Raw genomic sequence first — 20,195 nt, forward strand, 5'->3', positions numbered from 1 at the left:
TTAGCTCTTGTAACCATTGGAAGATCTGTGGTCATTTACATATGTGGATATTTAAAGTGATGGCCGATGTGGAGCCTGGATTAAAAAAAAAAAATTTGTTTACCATAAGGTATTTTTCTGTCTTTCTCCATTTGAGTAGTTTATAAATTTGTGTGTTTATTTGAGAAAATCTGATTTAAAGCGTGGATGATGTTGTGTTTGAGTGCTAGTGGAGAGGTCAGTAACCTGCAGAGGGCAGACAGGAAATATTTTCACTTTGTGGACTGTAAGATGTCTGTTGTAACAACTCATCTCTGCTGTATGGCAGGAAAGCAGCTGTTAACAATATGCAGACAGAAGACACAAAAACCAATGATGGCGGATTTACCAGGTTATTAGTAGTTTAAAAAGTTGTTTTTTCTTTCTTTCTTTTTTTTTTTTTTTTTAGTTGCAAAAAGCACAGAATCAACTTACAGAGGCTGTGAGATATGCTGAGAGAACACAGGATCCCATCCAAAAGTATGATTTAAAGCAGCATACAAAATAAATATAAAGCAGATAAACAGTATAATATGAGAATAGATCAATAGTGATAATAAGCACATTATCGTGAAGCTGTGTAACATTTCAGCTTTGAGCTGTTTTGAGATGCATAATTTTCCCCCATTATTTCCATATTTTGCACATTATCCACAAGTGAAAAGTGAAAGTTTTAATTGCTCAGTCATGTCTGACTCCGCAACGCCATGGACTCTAGCTGTCCAGGCTCCTTTGTCCATGGAATTCTCCAGGCAAGAAACCTGGAGTGGGTTGCCATTCCCTTCTCCAGGGGATCTTCCTGACTCAGGGATCGAACCTGGGTCTCCTGCATTGTCAGCAGATTCTTTACCATCTGAGCCACTAGGGAAGGCAATTAGTCACAAATAGAAAAACAGTACAGTGGCCAAATCATCTACTTTTCAAAATTCTAAGAATCTATGTAATTGAACCTGCAGATGTCTGTTCAAAAACAATGTGATATTTTAAAAATCTATGTGTGAAGGAATGCCGTGACAGTCCAAGGGTTAAAACTATGCCTTCCAAGGCAGAGGGTTTGGGTTTGATTCCTGGTTGGGGAGCTGGGGCTCCACATGCCTCACAGCCAAAACACAAAAACATAAAACAGAAGCATATTGCAGTCAATTCAATAAAGACTTTAAAAATGGTCTACGTCAAAAAAAAAAAAAAAAATCTTAAAAAAATCATGTGTGAGAATAATTATTTTTTTTTAAGTAAGACCAGATATTTTATTTTAAAACAATCATTCACTGATAGAATCATAAAGTTCCATATTTTAAACTGAGGTTATATCATTAGTACATGAAAAGACAGAACAATGGTAAAAAATCGCATGTTTTACTTTTTTTTTTTTCTTCCTCTCATGTTCTTTTTTTTTTTTTAAGTTTTTTTATTTTTCTAATTTATTTATTTTTAAGCTTTACATAATTGTATTAGTTTTGCCAAATATCAAAATGAATCCACCACAGGTATACATGTGTTTCCCATCCTGAACCCTCCTCCCTCCTCCCTCCCCATACCATCCCTCTGGGTCGTCCCAGTGCACTAGCCCCAAGCATCCAGTATCGTGCATCGAACCTGGACTGGCAACTCGTTTCTTACATGATATTTTACGTTTCAATGCCATTCTCCCAAATCTTCCCACCCTCTCCCTCTCCCACAGAGTCCATAAGACTGTTCTATACATCAGTGTCTCTTTTGCTGTCTCGTACACCGGGTTATTGTTACCATCTTTCTAAATTCCATATATATGCGTTAGTATACTGTATTGATGTTTTTCCTTCTGGCTTACTTCACTCTGTATAATAGGCTCCAGTTTCATCCACCTCATTAGAACTGATTCAAATGTATTCTTTTTAATGGCTGAGTAATACTCCATTGTGTACATGTACCACAGCTTTCTTATCCATTCATCTGCTGATGGACATCTAGGTTGCTTCCATGTCCTGGCTATTATAAACAGTGCTGCGATGAACATTGGGGTACACGTGTCTCTTTCCCTTCCGGTTTCCTCAGTGTGTATGCCCAGCAGTGGGATTGCTGGATCATAAGGCAGTTCTATTTCCAGTTTTTTAAGGAATCTCCACACTGTTCTCCATAGTGGCTGTACTAGTTTGCATTACCACCAACAGTGTAAGAGGGTTCCCTTTTCTCCACACCCTCTCCAGCATTTATTATTTGTAGACGTTTGGATCGCAGCCATTCTGACTGGTGTGAAATGGTACCTCATAGTGGTTTTGATTTGCATTTCTCTGATAATGAGTGATGTTGAGCATCTTTTCATGTGTTTGTTAGCCATCTGTATGTCTTCTTAGGAGAAATGTCTATTTAGTTCTTTGGCCCATTTTTTGATTGGGTTGTTTATTTTTCTGGAGTTGAGCTGTAGGAGTTGCTTGTATATTTTTGAGATTAGTTGTTTGTCGGTTGCTTCATTTGCTATTATTTTCTCCCATTCTGAAGGCTGTCTTTTCACCTTGCTAATAGTTTCCTTTGATGTGCAGAAGCTTTTAAGGTTAATTAGGTCCCATTTGTTTATTTTTGCTTTTATTTCCAATATTCTGGAAGGTGGGTCATAGAGGATCCTGCTGTGATGTATGTTGGAGAGTGTTTTGCCTATGTTCTCCTCTAGGAGTTTTATAGTTTCTGGTCTTACGTTTAGATCTTTAATCCATTTTGAGTTTATTTTTGTGTATGGTGTTAGAAAGTGGTCTAGTTTCATTCTTTTACAAGTGGTTGACCAGATTTCCCAGCACCACTTGTTAAAGAGATTGTCTTTAATCCATTGCATATTCTTGCCTCCTTTGTCAAAGATAAGGTGTCCATAGGTGCGTGGATTTATCTCTGGGCTTTCTAGTTTGTTCCATTGATCAATATTTCTGTCTTTGTGCCAGTACCATACTGTCTTGATAACTGTGGCTTTGTAGTAGAGCCTGAAGTCAGGTAGGTTGATTCCTCCAGTTCCATTCTTCTTTCTCAAGATCGCTTTGGCTATTTGAGGTTTTTTGTATTTCCATACAAATTGTGAAATTATTTGTTCTAGCTCTGTGAAGAATACTGTTGGTAGTTTGATAGGGATTGCGTTGAATCTATAAATTGCTTTGGGTAGTATACTCATTTTCACTATATTGATTCTTCCAATCCATGAACATGGTATATTTCTCCATCTATTAGTGTCCTCTTTGATTTCTTTCACCAGTGTTTTATAGTTTTCTATATACAGGTCTTTAGTTTCTTTAGGTAGATATATTCCTAAGTATTTTATTCTTTCCGTTGCAATGGTGAATGGAATTGTTTCCTTAATTTCTCTTTCAGTTTTCTCATTATTAGTGTATAGGAATGCAAGGGATTTCTGTGTGTTGATTTTATATCCTGCAACTTTACTATAGTCATTGATTCTTTCTGGTAATTTTCTGGTGGAATCTTTAGGGTTTTCTATGTAGAGGATCATGTCATCTGCAAATAGTGAGAGTTTTACTTCTTCTTTTCCAATTTGGATTCCTTTTATTTCTTTTCCTGCTCTGATTGCTGTGGCCAAAACTTCCAAAACTATGTTGAATAGTAATGGTGAAAGTGGGCACCCTTGTTTTGTTCCTGGCTTTAGAGGAAATGCTTTCAATTTTTCACCATTGAGGATAATGTTTGCTATGGGTTTGTCATATATAGATTTTATTATGTTGAGGTATGTTCCTTCTATTCCTGCTTTCTGGAGAGTTTTTATCATAAATGGATGTTGAATTTTGTCAAAGGCTTTCTCTGCATCTATTGAGATAATCATATGGTTTTTATCTTTCAATTTGTTAATGTGGTGTATTACATTGATTGATTTGGGGATATTGAAGAATCCTTGCATCCCTGGGATAAAGCCCACTTGATCATGGTGTATGATCTTTTTAATGTGTTGTTGGATTCTGATTGCTAGAATTTTGTTAAGGATTTTTGCATCTATGTTCATCAGTGATATTGGCCTGTAGTTTTCTTTTTTTGTGGGATCTTTGTCAGGTTTTGGTATTAGGGTGATGGTGGCCTCATAGAATGAGTTTGGAAGTTTACCTTCCTCTGCAATTTTCTGGAAGAGTTTGAGCAGGATAGGTGTTAGCTCTTCTCTAAATTTTTGGTAGAATTCAACTGTGAAGCCGTCTGGACCGGGACTTTTGTTTACTGGAAGATTTTTGATTACAGTTTCAATTTCCGTGTTTGTGATGGGTCTGTTAAGATTTTCTATTTCTTCCTGGTCCAGTTTTGGAAAGTTGTACTTTTCTAAGAATTTGTCCATTTCTTCCACGTTGTCCATTTTATTGGCATATAATTGTTGATAGTAATCTCTTATGATCCTTTGTATTTCTGTGTTGTCTGTTGTGATCTCTCCATTTTCATTTCTAATTTTGTTGATTTGATTTTTCTCCCTTTGTTTCTTGATGAGTCTGGCTAATGGTTTGTCAATTTTATTTATCCTTTCAAAGAACCAGCTTTTTGTTTTGTTGATTTTTGCTATGGTCTCTTTTGTTTCTTTTGCATTTATTTCTGCTCTAATTTTTAAGATTTCTTTCCTTCTACTAACCCTGGGGTTCTTCATTTCTTCCTTTTCTAGTTGCTTTAGGTGTAGAGTTAGGTTATTTATTTGACTTTTTTCTTGTTTCTTGAGGTGTGCCTGTATTGCTATGAACTTTCCCCTTAGGACTGCTTTTACAGTGTCCCACAGGTTTTGGGTTGTTATGTTTTCATTTTCGTTCATTTCTATGCAAATTTTGATTTCTTTTTTGATTTCTTCTGTGATTTGTTGGTTATTCAGCAGCGTGTTGTTCAGCCTCCATATGTTGGAATTTTTAATAGTTTTTCTCCTGTGATTGAGATCTAATCTTGCTGCATTGTGGTCAGAAAAAATGCTTGGAATGATTTCTATTTTTTTGAATTTACCAAGGCTAGCTTTATGGCCCAGGATGTGATCTATCCTGGAGAAGGTTCCATGTGCACTTGAGAAAAAGGTGAAATTCATTGTTTTGGGATGAAATGTCCTATAGATATCAATTAGTTCTAACTGGTCTATTGTATCGTTTAAAGTTTGTGTTTCCTTGTTAATTTTCTGTTTAGTTGATCTATCCATAGGTGTAAGTGGGGTATTAAAGTCTCCCACTATTATTGTGTTATTGTTAATTTCTCCTTTCATACTTGTTAGCATTTGTCTTATGTACTGTGGTGCTCCCGTGTTGGGTGCATATATATTTATAATTGTTATATCTTCTTCCTGGATTGATCCTTTGATCATTATGTAGTGACCTTCTTTGTCTCTTTTCACAGCCTTTGTTTTAAAGTCTATTTTGTCTGATATGAGTATTGCTACTCCTGCTTTCTTTTGGTCCCTATTTGCATGGAAAATCTTTTTCCAGCCCTTCAATTTCAGTCTGTATGTGTCCCCTGTTTTGAGGTGGGTCTCTTGTAGACAACATATGTAGGGGTCTTGTTTTTGTATCCATTCAGCCAGTCTTTGTCTTTTGGTTGTGGCATTCAACCCATTTTCGTTTAAGGTAATTACTGATAAGTATGATCCCATTGTCATTTACTTTATTGTTTTGGGTTCGAGTTTATACACCGTTTTTGTGTTTCCTGTCTAGAGAATATCCTTTAGTATTTGTTGGAGAGCTGGTTTGGTGGTGCAGAATTCTCTCAGCTTTTGCTTGTCTGAAAAGCTTTTGATTTCTCCTTCATACTTGAATGAGATCCTTGCTGGGTACAATAATCTGGGCTGTAGGTTATTTTCTTTCATCATTTTAAGTATGTCTTGCCATTCCCTCCTGGCTTGAAGAGTTTCTATTGAAAGATCAGCTGTAATCCTTATTGGAATTCCCTTTTGTGTTATTTGTTGTTTTTCCCTTGCTGCTTTTAATATTTGTTCTTTGTGTTTGATCTTTGTTAATTTGATTTATATGTGTCTTGGGGTGTTTCTTCTTGGGTTTATCCTGTTTGGGACTCTCTGGGTTTCTTGGACTTGGGTGATTATTTCCTTCCCCCTTTTAGGGAAGTTTTCAACTATTATCTCCTCAAGTATTTTCTCATGGTCGTTCTTTTTGTCTTCTTCTTCTGGGACCCCTATGATTCGAATGTTGTAGCGTTTAATATTGTCCTGGAGGTCTCTGAGATTGTCCTCATTTCTTTTAATTCGTTTTTCTTTTATCCTCTCTGATTCATTTATTTCTACCATTCTATCTTCTAATTCACTAATCCTATCTTCTGCCTCTGTTATTCTGCTATTTGTTGCCTCCAGAGTGTTTTTAATTTCATTTATTGCATTATTCATTATATATTGACTCTTTTTTATTTCTTCTAGGTCCTTGTTAAACCTTTCTTGCATCTTCTCAATCCTTGTCTCCAGGCTATTTATCTGTAATTCCATTTTAGTTTCAAGATTTTGGATCAATTTCACTATCATTATTCGGAATTCTTTATCAGGTATATTCCCTATCTCTTCCTCTTTTGTTTGGTTTGGTGGGCATTTATCCTGTTCCTTTATCTGCTGAGTATTCCTCTGTCTCTTCATCTTGTTTAAATTGCTGAGTTTGGGGTGTCCTTTCTGTATTCTGGCAGTTTGTGGAGTTCTCTTTATTGTGGCATTTCCTCACTGTGTGTGGGTTCGTACAGGTGGCTTGTCAAGGTTTCCTGGTTAGGGAAGCTTGTGTCGGTGTTCTGGTGGGTGGAGCTGTATTTCTTCTCTCTGGAGTGCAATGAAATGTCCAGTAATGAGTTATGAGATGTCTATAGTTTTGGGGTGACTTTGGGCAGCCTGTATCTTGAAGCTCAGGGCTGTGTTCCTTTGTTGCTGGAGAATCTGCTTGGTATGTCTTGCCTTGGAACTTATTGGCCCTTGTGTGGTGCTTGGTTTCAGTGTCGGTATGGAGGCATTTGATGAGCTCCTGTCAATTAATGTTCCTTGGAGTCAGGAGTTCCTTGAGTCAGGTTTTGGACTTAAGTCTCCTGCTTCCGGTTATCGGTCTTATTTTTACAGTAGTTTCAAAACTTCTCCTTCTATACAGCACCATTGATAAAACATCTACATTAAAGATGAAAAGTTTCTCTACAGTGACGGTCACTCAGAGAGGTTCACAGGGTTACATGGAGAAGAGAAGAGGGAGGAGGGAGTTAGAGGTGACCCAAATGAGATGAGGTGAATCAATAGTGGAGAGAGTGGGCTAGCCAGTAGTCACTTCTTTATGTGCACTCCACAACTGGACCACTCAGAGATGTTCACGGAGTTATACAGAGAAGAGAAGAAGGAGGAAGGTGACAGAGGTGGCCAGAAGGATAAAAGGGGGGAATGAAAAGGAGGGAGACAGATCCAGCCAGTAATCAGTTCCCTAAGTGTTCTCCACCGTCTGGAACACACAGAAATTCACAGAGTTAGGTAGAGTAGAGAGAGGTTAGGGAGGAGACATAGGCAACCTGGTGGAGAAAAAGGAGAGTCCAAAGGGAGAGAGAGCAGTCAAGCCAGTAATCTCACTCCCTAGTGAAAAATGGGTCCTGAAGATTGGGTCCTTAAAGGTTCAAAATTGGTAACAAATACATAAAAGCAAAAATTAAAAATCTAGAGTAGAGTTTGGAATTTCAAAAATACGATGTTAAAGAAAAGAAGAAGAAAAAGAGAGAAAAAATGAACAAACAAAAACAAACAAGGTCATGAAAATTATAAAGAAAGTACAGGTACAAAATTGATAACTAATACCAGAAAGCAAAAATTAAAAATCTAGAGTAGAGTTTGGAATTTCAAAAATACAATGTTAAAAAAAAAGAAGAAGAAAAATAAAGAGAGAAAACAAACAAACCAATACAAACAATGTCACAAAAATTATAAAGAAAATAAAGGTACAAAATTGATATCAAATACCAAAAAGCATAAATTAAAAATCTAGAGTAGAGTTTGGAATTTCAGATATACAATTTTATATAAAAGAAGAAGAGAAAGAAACAGAGAAGAAGAAAAAAAAAAGTCACAGAAATTATATAAAAAAAAAAACTATAGGTACAAAATTGATAACATATACCAAAAAGTGAAAATTAAAAATCTAGAATAGAGTTTGGAATTTCAAAAATACAATGTTAAAGAAAAGAAGAAAAAAACAAAAACAAAAAACAAAAAACTAAAAACAAGGTCAAAAAATTATAAAATATATATATATGAAGTTTGCTGAAGAAGAAAAAAATAGGGTCTTTTTTTTTGCAAAGTAATAGGTTATAAAAGTGAAAATTAAAGGAACAATAGAGGACTTAAAAATTTTTTTTTAATTAAAAAAAAAAGAAAGAATGATCGTAAAAATAATAAAAATATATCTAGGACTTTCTTGGTTTTTTTGTGGGTGTTGTGGGTTTAGTTCATTTTTGGCTAGTTCCTTGGTCAGACTTATATTTCTCAAGATCTATAGGCCCCTTCCTATGTAGTCCGTAGTAACCACAGGGTTTTGATCTATTGCCTGTAGCTTCCAAGGCGTTTCCCTCTGTTATATCTTCTTCTGTTTGCTAATCTCTTCAGTATCTGGTTTCCGCCCTGACACAAAGGGCACGGTGGAGGACACTTTTTTTTTTTTTTAGGCTTACTTGTTCAGTCGCGCTGTGGGGAGGGAGGGAGGGATGCTGCAAACAAATAGCACTGGCGTGCGCTCGCAGTGCCTCAGCCACACTGGGTCTGCCCCCGCTCACGGCGTGTGTAGCCTCCCTGTCCACACTGCTCGGACTCTAGGTTGTTCCGCCGGGAACAATCCGAGGCCGGCCCTGGGCTGCATGCACCTCCCAGGTCCAAGCCGCTCAGGTTCAGGCACTCGGGTAGTCCTCAGAGGCGCAGACTCAGTTGGGCCTGCGTTTTGTGCTCTTCCCAGGTCCGAGCAGCTCAGGTGATGAGGTGTTTGGCGAGCGCCAATGCTGCGACTTATCGCCTCCCCGCCACTTGGTTATCTGGGTGTAAAACCGGTGCACCTTCTCAGGCAGATGTTAACCGTCCAGACCCCCAAGAAGTTTTAGTTAGCAAAGAAGCCTGCTTACAGTTTTATAGATAATGTCTCTCTGGGGCTGCGATTGCCCTCTTCCGGCTCTGGCTGCCTGTCACCGGAGGGGGAAGGTCTGCAGCCGGCTATCTCTGTTCAGTCCTTTGTTCCATGCGCGGGCCTGGCGGTCTTAGGTTAGGGCTGGCTTTTCGCGTGGTAGATATCCCACAGTCTGGTTTGCTAGCCCAAATTATTTCGCTCAGATAGCGCTCAGGGTATTCAGGCCAGATTCTTACTCTCAGCAATGCAGCCCGCGCCAGGCCTCCTGCCCAGCCCCCGCTTGCTAATGATGGATGCAGGCGTCTGCGCTGCTTCTCCACTGGGGGAGTTACCGTAGGGCTCGCAATCTGCAAGTTTTAATTGTTTATGTATTTTTTCTCCCTGTTATGTTGCCCTCTGTGCTACCAAAGCTCGGCACAGATTCGGCAGTGAGAAGGTTTCCTGGTGTTTGGAAACTTCTCTCTTTTTAAGACTCCCTTCCCGGGACGGAACTCCGTCCCTCCCTCTTTTGTCTCTTTTTTTTGTCTTTAATATTTTTTCCTACCTCCTTTCGAAGAGTTGGGTTGCTTTTCTGGGTGCCTGATGTCCTCTGCCGGCATTCAGAAGTTGTTTTGTGGAATTTACTCGACGTTTAAATGCACTTTTGATGAATTTGTGGGGGAGAAAGTGTTCTCCCCGTCCTACTCCTCCGCCATCTTGGCTCCTCCCCCCCCGAGAATAATTATTTTAAAATCTGCATTTTAGGCTTGAAATTGAAAATGTCAAGTTACAAACTACAGTCAAAAAGCAAGTGGATAAAATTGACCAGCTTCAGAAAAACCTGTTAAGTACAAGATTGGTAAGTCAACCTCTTAATTTCTGTCATACTGAGAAAGGATTTAAATTTTTTTGCTAGTAATATATAAGAATATTTTGGACAATATGAAAAGTCTCATTGGTTAGCTTGTTGTATTTTTATTGATACTGCATGCTACTAGTGCTTTGATTCCTCTATAGAAGAAATCAACTGAATTCATAAATTTAATGATTTTTATAGTAAGATTTTAAAAATTGTGACAGTCCAAAAGCAGTATTTTATATATACCACATTTTGTTTATTCATTCATCTGTCAATGAAATTCCACCTTCTGACTATCGTTAATAATGCTGCTTTGAACATTGGTACACAAACATCTATTTGAGTCCAGAAATTTGAGTAATTATTTGATTGAGAATTTTGAGTTTCCTTTGTAATCCAGATCTCTCTGTGAGATTTCTGAGAATGAATCATTTTAAATATTGTGGTTTGTTCTCTTCATTAAGAATGAACACTATGTCTGTATAGAACCATTTTTCTGAACGACTGTATTTTTCATTTGTTGGATTTTTTCTTTTTTTAAGAGTTGGGGGTTGCATGGGAATTTTTCAAAGATTATTTTAGTATGGTGTGACTTAACAAAACCTGGAATATCTTGAACCATTGATGAAAATGATTTTAGAGCATCTTTAGAAAGTAAAATGTAAATATAGGCAGTGTTTAAAAAAACTTTCATTAACATTTAATATTTTCTGTGTAAAAGTCTCTATTTTTAACAAATAAATGCTGGCAATTTAAATTCCACAAAAATGATGAAATGAAAAATCATTTTAAGTTGGTTTAGGAAAAGTCATCAATTTTGAAATCTGTTATTGGCATCAATCAGGTTTAAAAACTGTGTTTACTATAAATTCATATTAACTTGTGAACTCATGAGAAATAATATTTTTAAGAAAGTATATAAGTCTCTCTAGGTGTTTAAAAATAATTTTCTTAAATTTTTTTTTCTAAGTCTGAGGATGAAAAGGAACAATTAAAGAAATACATTGAATTAAAATAATCTCTGGAAAATAGCTTGGACCAAGAAAAGAAGAAAAACAATGAGTTAGAAAAAGAGATTACTGGGTAAGATTTTAATATTTATGATAATCTCAACTACTAATAAAATATAATTTTATTTTATTTAAAACCTTAGACACAAATTCATTTTTATGTGCATTTTCATAATTAAACACATTATCCTATTTCAAAGTTTACTGTGGAAAGTCAGCACAATCTGAAATGTTTTTGAGTGCAGCAGTGCTATACTTATCTGTAATGATTTCTAAAACAGTAACAACCATGCCTCTGCATATAGTAATGTCACTCTCTTCTTCATCATTTATGCTGAAATTTTACTTCTGCAAAGTATCTTTGTTCTTTTTGGTAATCCTACCTTCTTTTAATTATGTTCCTTCCCTTCATCATTCAAGTAATTTATTATCTAAAATCCTACCTGTGTTATTGTTGAACAACATTAAAAAGTATCTTAATTTGGCTTATATTTTCTTTTTGCCCCAAAATTTTAGTTGTAAAATGTACATACAAAAATATATGTGTAACTTAAAGAATAATAAAATTAGTGACCATGTTTTGATCAGTAAGATAAAAAAAACTGCTTCTTCTTCTTCTTCTTTTTTTTTTTTTGCTGAGTGCAGTTAAGCCTCATCATCTAAAGATGCAGCCAACCCAAGATCAAAAGTATTCAGGGAAAAAAAAAATTGAGAAAGTTCCAAAAAGCAAAACTTGGATTGGTCTCAAGCTGGCAACTATTTCCATAGTGTTTACACTGTATTTATAACTATTTACAAAGCGTTTACATTGTATTAGATAATGTAAGTGATCTAGGGATGACTGAAAATATAGGGAAGATGTCCTTAGGGAAACTTGAGCATCCATGGATTTTGTATCCACGGAGTGTTGGGGGATTTTTGAACCAGTCCTCTGTGGATGCCAAGGGATGATTATACAAAGGATTCTTCTCTGATTCTCATTAATATTTTTCTCTTTTAATTTTCTCTACATTGCTTTGCATTTTGTTAACAATGTGCTAGGCAAGATTTCTACATCTCTTAAAACAGTCTTGAAGAGACTGGTAACCCCTCTCTCTCTTCTGATTTCCTTTCTTCTAAAACTCTCAGCCTGGGTTATTTCCTGCTTAACTCAGGCTCCATTTTTTTTTTTTCAATTTTGAGTAAGAATCTTGTTGGTTTTTTGTATCTACTTCCTTTTCTTTTTGTAGAGGTTGTGGTCAGTAGGAACAAATGTGTCTTGTGTCTTTTCAGAAAACATTCATATATAATATCTCTTCAATTTTATTTTGAATACTGATCTCTGGTTTATAATAATATTTAATAATAAATTGATATTTCACACTAGCATGCTAAAAATTGATGTTAACTTATTTATACGAACTCATATATTACATATATCACACACAATATATTTAAATGTGATAAAAATTTTTCTTCATAATCTAAGATTAGAATTTAGTTATTATGCTTTCAAGGAATATTAAGTTTGAACAATGAGAAAGGATTATAATTTATAGATTGGTTTGTTTTATCTGATAGAACATATATCTGTTTAATTATTAAATATCTGCTTTTAAATAACTTACTCATTCTATACATTTCTACAGATTTAAGAAACTCTTAAAAATGACAAGAAGGAAGTTAAATGAATATGAACATGGAGAGCTTAATTTTCACGGAGATTTAAAAACCAGGCAAACTGAAATGGATATTCAAATTAATATGCTAATACATAAGGTAATTTTTAATCAGTTTAGAACCCCAAAATCACTTAATTTGGGGAAATAAAAATCATTCCATGCTTTGGGCAGTGAAACACAGATTTGTCTATTCATTTTTTTAGGTTGGACACCAGTAAAAAAGACAGCTTTTCCCTATATCATTTTGAGATAAAAGGACACACTCTTGACTCTCTCTGTCTTGAACCCTGGCTGGTGATCTGAAGCTGAGCAGCAAAGCATTAATGACCCCAAAGCATCTGTTGTTTTTGGTGACAGGTTTGTTGAAATCTAATGAACATACCATGCAGTTCATTCGTTTAAACTGTACACTTCAGTAACTTTATTGTGTTTAAAGAATTATACAGGCATTACCACATTAGAACATTTTCATCACCCTCCAAAGAAATCACCCTGTGCCAGTTTTTTTTTTTTTTTTTTTGCTGATCTTCCCAGCCTGAAGGAACCATGACTCCACTCCCTAACTGTGTACATGTCCCTTTTCTGGACATTTCATGTCAGTGGAATCACACCATATGGTATCTTTTGTGACTGCCTTCTTTCATTTAGCATAATATTTTCAAGGTACATCTAACATGTATCAGTATTTCCTTGCTTTTATTGCTCAATAATATTTTATTGTATGGACATACCACATTTTATTTATCCATTCATCATCTTATGGACCTTTGGGGTTGTTTCTACTTTTTGGCCAATGTCAGTAATGTTGCTGTGAACATTTATGTTTCAGTTTTGGTGTGAACATATTTTTTCATTTCTTTTGGGAATACAGTTTTGAACAGAATTGGTGTATTACACAGCAACTCTGTTTAACCTTTTGAAGACCTGCCATACTGTTTTCCAGCATGGCTGCATCATTTTATATTTTTATCCAAAGTATGTAAAATGTTCCCATTTCTATACATTCCTGTCAACACTAGTCATTACCTGTCTCTGTGAGTATAGCCATCCTAGCAAGTATGAAGTGGCATCTCGTGGTGTTCTCCTCTCTCTGAGGAGAGGACAATGCAGATTGAGTTCTAGATTAGTAACTACTCAAAGCTACTCATCTCTTTTAGAATTTTAGTAAATTGAGATGAGGTCAAAAGTCTGACTTTGGTAATTAAACTATTTCTAGTTATTTCTTACAGTTCAAATCATATGTCTCATTGCTTACTAGTCTTCATTGCTTTCAAACTTGAGCAGAAATTCTAAGGAGTCACACCTGCCTATTTGTAAGAATTTGTAATTGAAGGGAACCCTGAAAAAACTTCTTCCTGAATAGTTCTTAAGTCTTCCTTCTAGTTATATGCTTCTTCTCATCAACATTGTGATTAAAAATCTCACCTTTTATCATATTCCAGTTTATAGGAGACCGGTTTCTACCTGCATTTAAGTTATGTTTATTTTCTCTTTTTCAAAAATCTATTTTTCTGTTTTTTCCTAATCAGCTTTAAGTTCAGTGGCTTCAATAAACAACATTGGTTTCGTTCAAAATCTACACTTAGGAAAAGGTGGCCAGGATGGCTGGCTTCTCGTCCCCTCAGCTTCAGGTGGGGCAGCTCGAGGGCTGGGGGCTGGAATCGGGTGAAGGTGTGTTCATTCCCATATCTGATAGTTGGTGTCTGTGGTTGGCTTGACTTTGGTGAAGGCAGAGAAGTTAAACACCTACCCTGAACCTAGGCTCTCTTTGCAGCCTGGGCTTACTCGCAACATGGAGCCTGGTTCCCAGGTTGAGAGCCAGGCAGAAGCTCTGCTGTCTTGTCTAACCTCGCTTTGCAGTTCACACAGCATCATTTTCATCATCTTCTGTTCAATAGGAGCAAGTCACTTATACTTGGCCTATATTCTACCATTTTTTACAGAATAAAGTTTTTAAAACTAATGGGTACATTTAAAAACTAGCACAGTTACTCACTGGCCACAATTTTTTATATTCCTTCCAATGAAAAATACCCTTTTCCCTACCTGTTCCCTCACAAGTGTCAGTTGTTAACAGTGTCAGGCCCAGGCTCACTACAGGTCTTATGGTCTTCATCAGGTACAGGTGGCACATGCAGATGAAGTTTCTGAGTGTGATTTCTAGAGTGTGACCCTGTGAGCACAACCTTCTCAGTACTAAGACTTGAGAACTAAAGGGACAAGTTATCTGCCACCCACACCCCCACCATCCTGCTGAATGACTAGGCTTTCCCAATCAGAAATGGGAAACAGGAGGCACCGTATTCTATAGCAGCTCTGAGGTCCAGTTTGGTGCTGCCAGCCCTTTGATGAGGACTTTGTCCTGCCCATAAGAGTGCTTCATTTTTGCTTTACCCTCTGAGCTCTGTGTGCTGTCCTTTTCATAGGAAATGACCTCTGTTTGTAGCTGAGTCATTTTTCTTAAGCCAGCTTCCTCTTTGTTGAACTTCTAAGAAAATCCCAAAGGCCTATTCTCATTTGTATGTCTTGGTCTCTATTAGGCCAAGCACTGTTTTTTGTTTTTGTTTTTGTTTTTGCTGCAAAGTTTCTCTTTAAAGTTTTTAGTGTCCTGTGAATTGGATTGGGGTTCACGTCATTGGAGAGGATACCAAAATATTTGGTATCCTCAAATATCTCAAAAAATATCTCAAAATATTTTTTGAGAGAAGCTCTGCACCTTGGGCTTCTTGTGAAGCTTTGTAGGATGATGCCTTTAAAATTCTTATGCCCTTAAGATCTTTAAAGATATTTGAGGCACTACCTTAAGTCTTTCTAGGGTCTTAATGAAGGGTTTTACAGTCTATAGGCTTCACCTTGAAACCGTGTTTTCCTGACAGCACCCTAGATTTGATCTGAGCCCAGAAGCTGTTTCTCTCTTTTAGCATCATGTGACCACTGGACATGTGGAGATGCTGTAAAAGAGATAACAGATATTGAACCCAAATATAATTGAGCCTGGATCCTTTATATTTAATAGTCCCCCCCCCTTTTTTTTTGATAGCTTATCCCTCTCATTGATGTTACTTTCAGTTGGTTTGTAGCAAGAGTCTCCTTTCCTCTGTGTTTCAGTGTCATTTTCTTCTCTTGCCTAGAAGCTGTCACCAGCAGCCTCTTTAAGGGCCATCAGGATTCAGTTTACAGTGTCATGAAGCCCTTTGGGTTTTCATTTCTTTCTCTGCATCCATTCAGATCTCACTTACCTCCATGTTGAAAGGCATTCTCACATCTTTTAGTTATTTTTAATGGCATTTTTAATATCAGTATCTGTGCCAGGTATTTACTGCCAGAAAATTGTATAATAAACCACGTCAAAGCCTAGTGCCTCAAAACAGTATTTACTTTGTTCAAAAAGTTGTGTTGGGGCAAGGCTCAGTGAGTGAGGCCAGCACGTTTCTTTTCCAATCGGCATCAGCTGGGATGTCGTGAAGGTGGGGACCAGAGTCATCTGAAGATGAGTTCATGCACATGTCTTGCAGTTGGAGCTGGCTTTTGGATGGGACATTATTTGAGGTCGGTCAGTGAGGGCACTGACAAGGTGCTCAATATGTGGTCTGGGCTTCTTCGCAGCATAGTGACTGATGCTAAGGGTAGGCTTTCCCACAGAGCAAAAGTCAGTTTCCTCAGACTCTGTCCAGTTGAAATCAGTTACTGAGGCCAGCACATATTTAAGGGGAGGGAATTTCAGAGAAAAGTGTCAAAGAACGTGTAGACAGTTTCAATACCACCACCTCCACTCACCTCGACCTACCGAGTAATCATTCTGTCTAAAGGAAAGTTCTTTGCAACTCAGTGTCACTGAAATTCATACAAATTTTGTTTGTTGTTTTGTTTGGTATGTTCTGTTCTGTGAAAAGTAACAAATGGTTACAAAAATGAGGCATTTTTTGTTGTTGTTGTTCAGAAAAATGTATGGATCATCTCACTAAGCTATTAGGAGATGAGATTTCTTTAACCTTTTGAATTATTTTCCTTTGGAATGCAGTTCAAATTAGCAAAAGTATTCATAGTTCAGAAAAAGACTTATGGGATTAGAATCCATATTTATAAGATTTATTAATGAGAGTCTTATTTTCACAATCTTCTTTTGGGAATCATTTATTAACTCAATCCTAGATAACAATACCATATCCCTCAAAATTCTTTAAAACATGGGGCATTAAGATGGGGGGAAGGAGTAAGAGACATTGTACTAAGAGGTGACTTGTAGTCATTTTATGGAGAATAAATAGAAAAGAGTGTAATATCAAGGGCAAATGTTGTGTGACAAAGATTATGACAGTGAAGAATATATTTTGTGACTCTTGATGGTTTGAACTTCTTTCTTGATTCTCTGAGTAATCCCTGGTCCTACATTCTACAATACAGATACCATTGTATCTATTTGGTCCTGGTTTGAGTTAGGCTGTGTTCAGTCCACTTGCCTCATTACCAAACAGTATTGTTTTATTCTTGCAGATTGATAATCTTACAGCAGAGCTGGAAACTGCATCTTTAAAATGTCTTCATCTGGATGCAAAAAATCAAGTTCTTTGAAAGGAGTTATTATCTATGAAAGGAATGCAAAAGAAATGTGAAAAACTAGAGAAGAATAAAAATAAGTTGGAGCAAGAAATAGTGAACCTCAGAAGTTATATAGAAATGAATATTATAGAACACAGTCAAGTAGAGCACTATAAACAGGAGATTGAAGAAAGGGCAAGACAGGATCTTGTAGAGAAATTAAAGTCAGTCAACCTATGTTTGCAGGTTAATTTGTTCATCTGTCATGTGCTTGAATTCACCTCATTGTAAATTACGTTTTGGATCTATACAGCTTATGTGTTTCCTCTACTTCCCTTAGAGCAGTTGGCTTGGCAGTTTTCTGTAAGGAAGGGGACACTTATTTCTCCCATTAAATATTTCCGTTTCCATCACAGTTATCACCAAATTGACCTATCAGAATGATTCTCACTAGAGAATCCTTTCATTTATAAGACCAATTGGAATAAAATAAGACTACTAGGAGGAAAAGAAAATATTGTGGTTTAGAACTGGTACCATCCTCTTGAATTATTTTTAAGTTGTCTTGTTCAATTTTTAAAATTTTAAGTTGATCCTCTTGTTCTTTGAATTATCAGATTATATAAGCACCACTATGGCCATAATTCCACTTTAATTTTATAATTCACGTTTAATTCACTTCACATTGACAATAATTATTTTAAACTTCTGCTCTTTTTTTTTAACCTTTAAAATTGCTTTCTGAATCACTGACTCAAAACTAAAGGGAGAAAATATAATTTTCCAGGTTAATGATTATTTTTAAAATGTTATCTTTTTAAATTTGCCTTAGAAACAAGCAGCTCTCGGGAGAACTTAGAGCAGTTACAAGAGAATAATGCTTCCATAAGAAGTCAAATGGATCTCAGAATTAAAGACTTGGAATCTGAACTCTCCAAGGTGAAAACTTTGCAAGAAGATTCTCATACAGCAGAGTTGGAAAAATATCAGCAACTCTACCTAGTAGAACTAGAAGTTAGAAAGTCATTGGAAGGTAAACTAGACAAGTAAGTCAAAACACAGAATCACAGAAAGTAAATTTAGTTCGTTAATTTGTTTCTAAAGCCTAATTTTTATAGAGCGCAGTTCATAAGATTAGTAGGAAGTGAAAGCTAACTAGATGGTCACTGCTAGAGGGCGCCCTAAGACAAACTGTTAATACTGGGTCCTTTTGGGTTTTACCACACAGAGTCGGAAATGACTGAAGTGACTTAGCAGCAGCAGCACACTGCATAAAGGCATGCTTGTGAAACTGGGGGCAATTAACACAGGAGTGAAAGACAGGATACTTCATAGAGTGTCTAGAAATAGAATGGTGACCTGACTGAGGGTGGGGGGTGTGGAGGATGTAAAGGGCAGATGGCACCCCCAGTGCCTAGTCCAAGTTTTCCCACTGTCTGAAAGCAGAGCATTCCTAGGAAGCCTTTCATAAGCTAAAACAGTGTACAGCAAAGAAGCAGGTACCCGAGGGCACATTCTGCTACTTGAAGCCTAAAATGAATATGTACAAGTGAAGCACAGGTGCTCCCATATAGGGTTCAGGGTTGTGGTGACTTGACACTGAGATGTGGGGTGTGGCTCCCAGGGAAGGAGCTCAGTCAGGCCAGTCTCCCTGCTTGGGGAGCGTGATGCCTCTTACTGTAAAACGTACACTGAACCTTTTTATATGAAATAAAAAAGTCTCTTCAAAAAAAAAATTTTTTTTTTAAATTATCAAAAAGAGATGCTGACGTAGGCCTTTCCTAGAAGTGAAGTAACATAAAGTGAACTGTGAAAAAGCAGGGGATACTTGTAATTATTCCTGGGGCTGTTTTAGCTCTTTTCAATCACTCATTGACTTTCTTGTCCTCCCCTCTAGATTGTGAATCTAGATGATTCCTTAGAGCCAAAAGCTTAATTTCTCAGAAGTCGTGAGTGAAACGTGTATACAAGTGGTGAAAGCAAATGCTTGAAAGTAGCTTTGTGGGATGGGGTGTTTCTTAATCCCTGAACTGTTTCCTGGAGGCAGGTGTGTCCCAGAGGGCAGCAGATGTGACTGGGAGGCCACCTCCCTTTCTCTCTGATGCCCTTTCTCTCCTCTCCCAACTGTGTCTTGTTACTTGAAGAGCCCTAGACACATGTGTACTTCTTTAGAATAAGGTTACAACTATCATTGTTTACAGGAGGTCTGCTCTGTGTTTTCAGTGTTCAAACAGTTTATTGGGAATTCCATTTACTATATGGCAACTTTAAAAATGCAAATCATTATGTTGGTGTTTTCCATCTTCCCCAGGACTCATGAGAGGCTGGCAGTGATCAGCACCAAACTTGAGGTGGAGAAAGATCAGAACAAATCTTTACTTGGCACTCTAAGCACGAGGCCAGTCCTGGAGCCCCCTTGTGTTGGAAATTTCAATAATCCTTTAGTGCTCAATGGAAATCTTACTCCAAGAGCAAATGTAGGTTTTCCTACCTCAATTCCACACCCTCCGAATAACAGCATGGAGAATTACTTGACCAAAGTTAGTTCTATTATATTTTCTCCACTGGGTTTCAGAATTCTGATATGAATGATCCTTGTTTTTAATTTGGTGAACTTCTGAGTTGTTTATTTGACTTAATGCACATTAAGTAAAAGTCACAATTAGCTGTGCTAATAAAGGAGACTGAAATTTTATGATTTTTTTTGTCCCAGAGTTCTTGATTTTAATAATAGATACATACTAAATTATTAAATTCCTTGAAAAGCTGCATTTAAATTATACTTTAGAAATGAAATCTTATTGCCGAGTATCCAAAAGTATTCTTTCAGATGTTTCACTTCCTTTCTAATTGATTTCAGTTGGCAATGGTTCATAATCATTTCCAAGCTCTGCTGTACCCAATGAAGTTTTTCTGCCTCTAAGCATAAGTGAATCACTAGCATCTAAACACTAACCACATATGGATACTTTTTGTTTAAAGGAATCCTAGATAAATCCTTTTTATGAATTAAATAAACTTACAATACTAAACCAAAACATTAATTTCTAGTTTTAGCTTAACATTTTTTGTCATTTTCTTACATAAA

At 36.6% G+C, this 20,195-nt stretch overlaps 1 long non-coding RNA gene across 1 annotated transcript; it reads left to right on the forward strand.

Annotated features, from left to right (window-relative positions):
- Positions 1 to 9,807: 9,807 nt before the first annotated feature.
- LOC113886176 lies at positions 9,808 to 19,825 on the forward strand. The gene is made up of 6 exons (XR_003509380.1): positions 9,808 to 9,897; positions 10,868 to 10,980; positions 12,536 to 12,665; positions 12,772 to 12,925; positions 17,940 to 18,153; positions 19,419 to 19,825. It is a non-coding gene; the product is annotated as an uncharacterized LOC113886176 (long non-coding RNA).
- Positions 19,826 to 20,195: the final 370 nt, after the last annotated feature.

The sequence above is a fragment of the Bos indicus x Bos taurus genome, chromosome 29, assembly GCF_003369695.1.
Source record: "Bos indicus x Bos taurus breed Angus x Brahman F1 hybrid chromosome 29, Bos_hybrid_MaternalHap_v2.0, whole genome shotgun sequence".
Taxonomy (NCBI): domain Eukaryota; kingdom Metazoa; phylum Chordata; class Mammalia; order Artiodactyla; family Bovidae; genus Bos; species Bos indicus x Bos taurus.